Source organism: Solanum tuberosum, unplaced genomic scaffold, assembly GCF_000226075.1.
Source record: "Solanum tuberosum cultivar DM 1-3 516 R44 unplaced genomic scaffold, SolTub_3.0 scf00516, whole genome shotgun sequence".
In the NCBI taxonomy this organism is placed as follows: Eukaryota; Viridiplantae; Streptophyta; class Magnoliopsida; order Solanales; family Solanaceae; genus Solanum; species Solanum tuberosum.
Genome location: NW_006239432.1, coordinates 246,080 through 253,157, shown reverse-complemented (window position 1 = coordinate 253,157; position 7,078 = coordinate 246,080).

The window sequence follows — 7,078 nt, the reverse complement described above, 5'->3', positions numbered from 1 at the left end:
AGTATTCAGTATTTTCAGTATCTATATCATGTTCAGATTATTTCATTGCTTTATTGCTTTGTTCAGTTATATGTTATTTCAGCTTTACTCTATCCTGCATGCTCAGTACCTTTCAAGTACTGACGCATACGTGCGCTACATCTTCTCGTGATGTAGGTTCAGGTTCTCAGCATCCAGATCACGCTTAGATCGGTTCCCGATCTCCAGTTCAGCAGCATCAGTGGTGAGTCCTCATTCTTCGAGGACAATAGTCATGTCATCTTTCAGTTTTCAGTCTTTTAGTTTCAGATTTTCTAGACTTAGCTGGGGCATGTCCCAGCACTTCGAGTCAGTTTAGAGGCTTATTTCAAACATAGTTAGATTCAGCTTAGTATTGAGTTAATATCTTTCTTGTATTAAACTCATCAGTTATCATTTATCTCAATTATAGAATATGGGTATTCCCCATCTTTTCATTTTATTTATGATTATAGCTTCCGCACAGTTTCTATTATTCAGATTATATTTAGTATGCTCATAATCATGCCAGCAGGGTTAGCTTAGGATCACTTGTGGTCCTAGGTCCCGTGTCCGCGTCTCGGGGGTAGCTCGGGGCGTGACAATACATAAGTGGAGAAATGCAATTGGAAATGAAAAAATGAAATGTGTTATGGCAGTTGTTCCCATAATTATGTTTTGCTTTTTATGGAAAAGAAGAAACATCATTCTTCACGGTGGAAGATGCCCCTATGAAAAGGTCATTGTTGATATAAATGACACTATTCATAAGTTCACATGTACTACTTTTCCTTTTTTCCAAAATTTTCCAAAGAATTGGCCTCAAATGGTACAAGTTTTGGGAAATTGGAAGCCAAGCTATAGTCACAGAATAGTGAAATAGAGTCCTCCTCCAGTCCTCCTCCTGGTTGGTACCAATGCAACACTGATGGTGCATCAAAGGGTAACCCGGGTCCTAGTTCTGCCGCTTTCTGTGTCAGAAATAGTGAAGGAGATATTATTGGGGTAAAGGGAAAGGGACTGCCAGAGTCTACTAACTTAGTTGCTGAAGCTATTGCAATAAAAAAGGGCATCGAGTTTTGTATTGAAAGAAATTTGATCCCTCTAATAGTAGAAACTGATTCTCTCACTATGCAAAATATTTTGGAGGAAAAGTGGGAGGTTCCTTGGAGTGTTGCTATGGAAGTTGAGGCAATAAAGAGAATGAGGGAAGATGTCCCTATTCAGATAAAACACACTCTAAGAGAAGGCAATTCTCTGGCTGATTTTTTTGCTAACCGAGCTGTTAATTTTGCAGGTACTTTTATGATGGAAAATTTTCAAGATATGCCTGTTGCAGCAAAGAAAATCTTGAATATGGATAAGTTGAGTATGCCTCATTTGAGGCTTACTCAACTTAACAACAAATAACTTATGATTTGGAGTAATAAGTCACTTTCTTTGCTCTAGTTTAAAGCATGAGAAGGTATTTTACCTGATGTATTATCTGAAGTGATTTCATATAGTCTCTGTACTGTGCCACCTGGTGAGAGTTTAAGGTGTACAATGGGAATAGACTAAGGCACACTACTAAAAAACTGCTAAAAAACGACGGAAGTAAAAGCGATGGACGACGTCGCTCCAAAAAGTGACGCCATTAGCCACACTGTCCATCGCTTTATAATTAAAATATTTTTTTTAAAAGCGACGGACGGCATCGCTTAGTCTGTCACTTTTTTCGTGGATTTTTGCGCCAAATATATATATAATTAATAATTAATTATTTTATATAGATAGCGACGCAGTCCGTCGCTTTTTATTAAAAATAATTATTTATTAATTTAAAAAAAGCCACGCCGTCCGTCGCTTTTTTATTAATTTCAATTGTTTAATTATTTTTTAAATAAGCGACAGACAACATCTTTATGTCCGTCGCTTCTTGGTCAAAATATCTGGTCAAATATTTTAAGAAAGCGACGGACAGTGTCTCTTAGTCCGTTGCTTTTTGGTCAAAATATTGGTCAAACATTTTTAAAAAAAGTGACGGACATAGAGACGCTGTCCGTCGCTTTCTTTAAAATATCTGCACTAGCAGATGCGATTTTTCCCATTTCTCCATCTCTCTTCCTTCTCTCTTCCTCTCTCTCTCTCCGCCGACGCCGACGAAGTGACGCCGATGCCGCCACTGCCTGTCGCCACTGCCCACCGCCAACCCCGACCCACTGCCCTTCTCCTTTAATTCAAGGTTAGGGTTTTATAATATTATTTTTAATTTCTTTCAATTTGAGTATTGAATTTGTTAATTAGTGTATTGAATTAGTTTTTTATTGATTGTTAGTTTGATTGATTGTTAGTTAGTAAGTGAATGATTTAAGGTTTTTGATTGTTAGTTTGAATTAGGGATTATTCGATTGTTAGTTTGTATTTGTTGATTGTGAATTGAAAATTTTAATGTTAGGGTTAGTTTGAATCAGGGTATCTTAAGATTTGTTTGAATTTCGGTATTTCTTGAGTTAATTAGTTTGATTTTGGAATTGTAAGATTAGTTTGAATTAGGGTATTTAAGGAGTTGTTTGAATTTGGGTATTATTTGAGTTAGTTTGAATTATTATTGAAACTTTAGGACTAATAGTTTGAATTTGGGATTAGGAATAGCTAGTTAGTTTGAATTTAGGATTTTAGCACTAGTTACATTTTGAGATTTTAGGACTAGTTTGAATTTGTGATTTCAAGACTAGTTTGAATTTTGAATTTAGGACTAGTTTGAATTATTATTGAGATTTTAGGACTAATAGTTTGAATTTGGGACACTAGCTAGCTAGTTTGAATTTAGAATTTTAGGGATTTGAATTACAACTTAATTAGAACTTATAATTAATTATAACTTGAATTTACTATAAATTGAACTTAATTAGGAATATGAACTTGAAATTATAACTTGAACTTGGAACTAATTAGCTTGAATATATAACTAATTAAGTTTAGAAATTATATATGAACTTGAATTGAAACTTGAACTTATTAAAACTTGACGATTTGTGTCCATCTAGTGTTGACACTTAGCTTTAAATTTAGAAATAATATATTTGTTAAGCATGAGTACCAACACTAGTTGATCCTATTGATGACAAAATTGATTTTCTTGCAAGATCGATTTGTGTCCATCTAGTGTTGACACTTAGCTTTAAATTTAACCATCGAATGTTTGTTAAGCATAAGTACTAACACTAGTTGATCTTATTGATGACAAAATTGATTTTCTTGCAAGATCGATTTGTGTCCATCTAGTATTGACACTTAGCTTTAAATTTAGAAACAATATATTTGTTAAGCATAAATATCAACACTAGTTGATCCTATTGATGACAAAATTGATTTTCTTGCAAGATCGATTTGTGTCCATCTAGTGTTGACACTTAGCTTTAAAAAGTTGTTAAGTTGTTTAAATAAGTTAAAATAAATAATGTGATTTAGTTGGTGGATTTAGTGTTGTATTAAGTCAAAACTAAACTAGTTAAAGAGTTAAAGTTGTTTAAATAAGTTAAATTAATTAATGTGGTTTAGTTGGTGGATTTAGTGTTGTATTAAGTCAAAACTAAACTAGTTAAAGAGTTAAAGTTGTTTAAATAAGTTAAATTAATTAATGTGGTTTAGTTGGTGGATTTAGTGTTGTATTAAGTCAAAACTAAACTAGTTAAAGAGTTAAAGTTGTTTAAATAAGTTAAATTAATTAATGTGGTTTAGTTGGTGGATTTAGTGTTGTATTAAGTCAAAACTAAACTAGTTAAAGAGTTAAAGTTGTTTAAATAAGTTAAATTAATTAATGTGGTTTAGTTGGTGGATTTAGTGTTGTATTAAGTCAAAACTAAACTAGTTAAAGAGTTAAAGTTGTTTAAATAAGTTAAATTAATTAGATCAGTTCGTTGCTGAGAATCTAGATAGTTCGGTCCAATTGACACCTGAACTGTCCACCCAGATTTGGAAATAAAAAGTGGTAGGGGGGACACACAAGGGTAGATGCTATGGTTTAGGATCTAGAAACGATGTAAGAAGACTCCAATCAGGCTTAGAAGGTATTGGATCATCACGTCAAGCCGAGACACTTGACAGTGTTCAGATTGATGTTATGTCAGCTCAAATAGCACAACTTACATCGGCACTAGAAGAGTCGGAGCGGAGAAGAGTAGCTGAACAACAAAGCATGAGCAAGACCGTTCAGCAAATCAAAGAACAAAGTGATGAACCTCTCTCGTCGACCTATTACTTCAGCTATCGAGGAAACCGAATACGACAGTGATGACGAGGATGATTATGTAGATCCCACTACCTAGTTTAGATCTCTGGACATTTATGTATTTTTTGAAATTTTGAAACGAATTTTGAAAGACTTTTATAAGTCTTTAAATTTTGTTTTAGATACTTTTGAATGTTATTTTAAGTTTGTTGTTTCATGTTTTGTGTAGATTGTTTATAATTGTGTATGTTTGATTGAGTTGAATAGTGTAGAATTGAATTGAATTGAATTTGCAGGTGGGCAGCTGTCAAAAAAACTGTAGAAAAAGCGACGGACAGCGAGGTTTAGTCCGTCGCTTTTCTGGGTTTTAATTTTTTTAAAAACCCAAAAAAGCGACGGACAATGTGGTTTTGTCTGTCGCTTTTCTGGGTTTTAAAAAAATTTAAAACCAGAAAAGCGACGGACAGGGTCCTTTTGTCCACCGCTTTACTGGAATTTTCAAAAATAAAATTTCCACAAAAGCGACGGACTGCGTCCCCTTTTGGAAATTTAAAAAAAATGAAAATTAAATTTGAGCGACGGATCAAATGTTGATTAATTATCATGATAAACTAGTGGGTTTAACTTTAAATTATTCCTTAAAAGTCTACATCCTGATTTCCTACCGGAGATGAACATTGAGGACAGATTTAAAGTTTTATTCCTACTAAATTACCAGAAGAAGCCTTGGGAGTAAGAGATTCACATAGTATAATTTTGTACTAGAGCGGCTGGTTTTAGCTAACACATTAAAGATTAATCGACATTGAAGTGTACCTGATGTATCTTCGATTCAGAGAGCTAAGAGGCACATATCTTCAATGGTGGAAGGCGATAGTCACAGCGAAGAGCTAGGAAACTCAAGCCAATGAAGAAGATGGTTAAAGCTTAGCTCGGAGGTTGCCCGGAGAAACCTTCATCGGAGCTTAGCCAGAGGCTGCATTCACTGATGTCTCGTGAATGGTCTTCATTCTGTCTCTTCATTTTCCTTTGTTTTGTTCTTTTGTCATTTTCTGTTATTTCTTTCCTGAAATGGGTCATTTGGCTCATTTTCTCTTTGTATAGTTAGTAATTTAATAAATGGGCTACATGCCCAATTTTAATTAAAAAAATAGATTGTGGAGATTCAACGACTGACATAGATGAGAAAGAAATGAGAAAATAGATGATAAAAAAAGAGATGGGCAAGAAAGAGAAAGAGCGCATCAATATTGAACGAGAGCGAGAGAGAGAAATCTGTTTTAAATACCTACTACGTAGTACTATTATGTATGGTAATAATTAAAAAGTATAGTTAAAAATTATTATTGTTTATATTTATTAAAAGGTACAATTCAAATAATTAATTCATGATATTATTATATTATACATAAAAAAATAAACCTTTTTTTCCCAAGAAGCACAAATGAATTAGAAGAACGACCAATCAATCTTTCTCATTGCTTGACTAAAGAATTGTCACGTTCCGACTTTACATCCTAGACATGGTTGACTCGAGAACTATTGTTGGTCGCCAAGTGAATCCTTGTCATGACTGATTATTAAATGGAAGACTAACTCAAGCATACACAAGAATCAAAACTGAAAAATTATTTAAAAACAGTTTATTAAATCTCAAAACTATTTGAAAATACCGAGTATCAAACATTAAGTTTTAACTAAAATATCTAAAACTAAACTGTCTATCTATGAAGTCTCTACTATATAAAGATAGGTGTTAGGGACATGACCCACAACACCTCAAAACGCTACTACTAACAACTCATAAAAATTGGAGTCTTCAAAAAGTAAGGTCTCATCAAAAGCTGACGAGCGGATGATGTGATCTCAACGAAATTCTGAATTTCAATTATGAATTTTCACTGGTAAACGTTGATACAGTTGTGACTTTCTTAAGGGTGTAATAATTCAAGTTCAACATTTACTATGCATTAAATAATTTTCATCATGGTCTTACACACTTTCATCCCCAGAAAATTTAAAAGGAAAAAAAAAAAAAAAGTCAAATGTCGCCCAACTTATTAGCCAATTTTTAACTACATATCTATATTTTACCGGGGCCTTATTACCCTTTTGGACTATTTTGTAGCGAAATTATTTGTTCCCTAAATGTTATGATGACAAAGAAAATACAATTTACTTTCTTAAAGAGAGTGAAATTAAGACAATTTTATTTTATTAAAGCTTTAACTTTATAAATATTTTCTTTTTCTTGCTAATATTTTTAATATACATAATTTATTTATGCTACCTTTTACTCTCATTTATCTTTTTTTATTTATTTTCTTTCTGATTGGATTCATTCAGCCGGAAAGCCCTTCATAGAAACACTTGATAAAAATCAAACCTGACGAGATCACATCTTTTCTAACGACTTCAATCGGAGGAATTTAGCTATTTTCTAGTAGTATAATATTTTTTTTTTTAAAATAACATTATTTTAAACTATAGTATATAAATTAAAACAGAGAAAAAGTTGCGGTCACTCATTCACTCATCACAACTCAAAATTGTCATTTGAGTATTTTGTTACTTTGTGCATGTGTTTTCTGATAGATTTTCTTCAGAAATCCATTTGATGTGAACTTCTGTGGCCTGTGGGAACGTAAAATGATAGGGTTTTCATTTAGACCACTAGATTTTCCTTATGTGGGGACATAAAATGATATGAAAAGAAATGACATTAAATAGAATTTGTCCTTTTCTTTTTGTTTTTTGGTAAACAAGGAACTTATAGTTAGGTCCCCCAATATATGATAAGAATTTGTGGAGGCTTTTGAAGGTGCACTAAAATACAGTGGCTCAGTTTTTTTCTTTATATATATATAT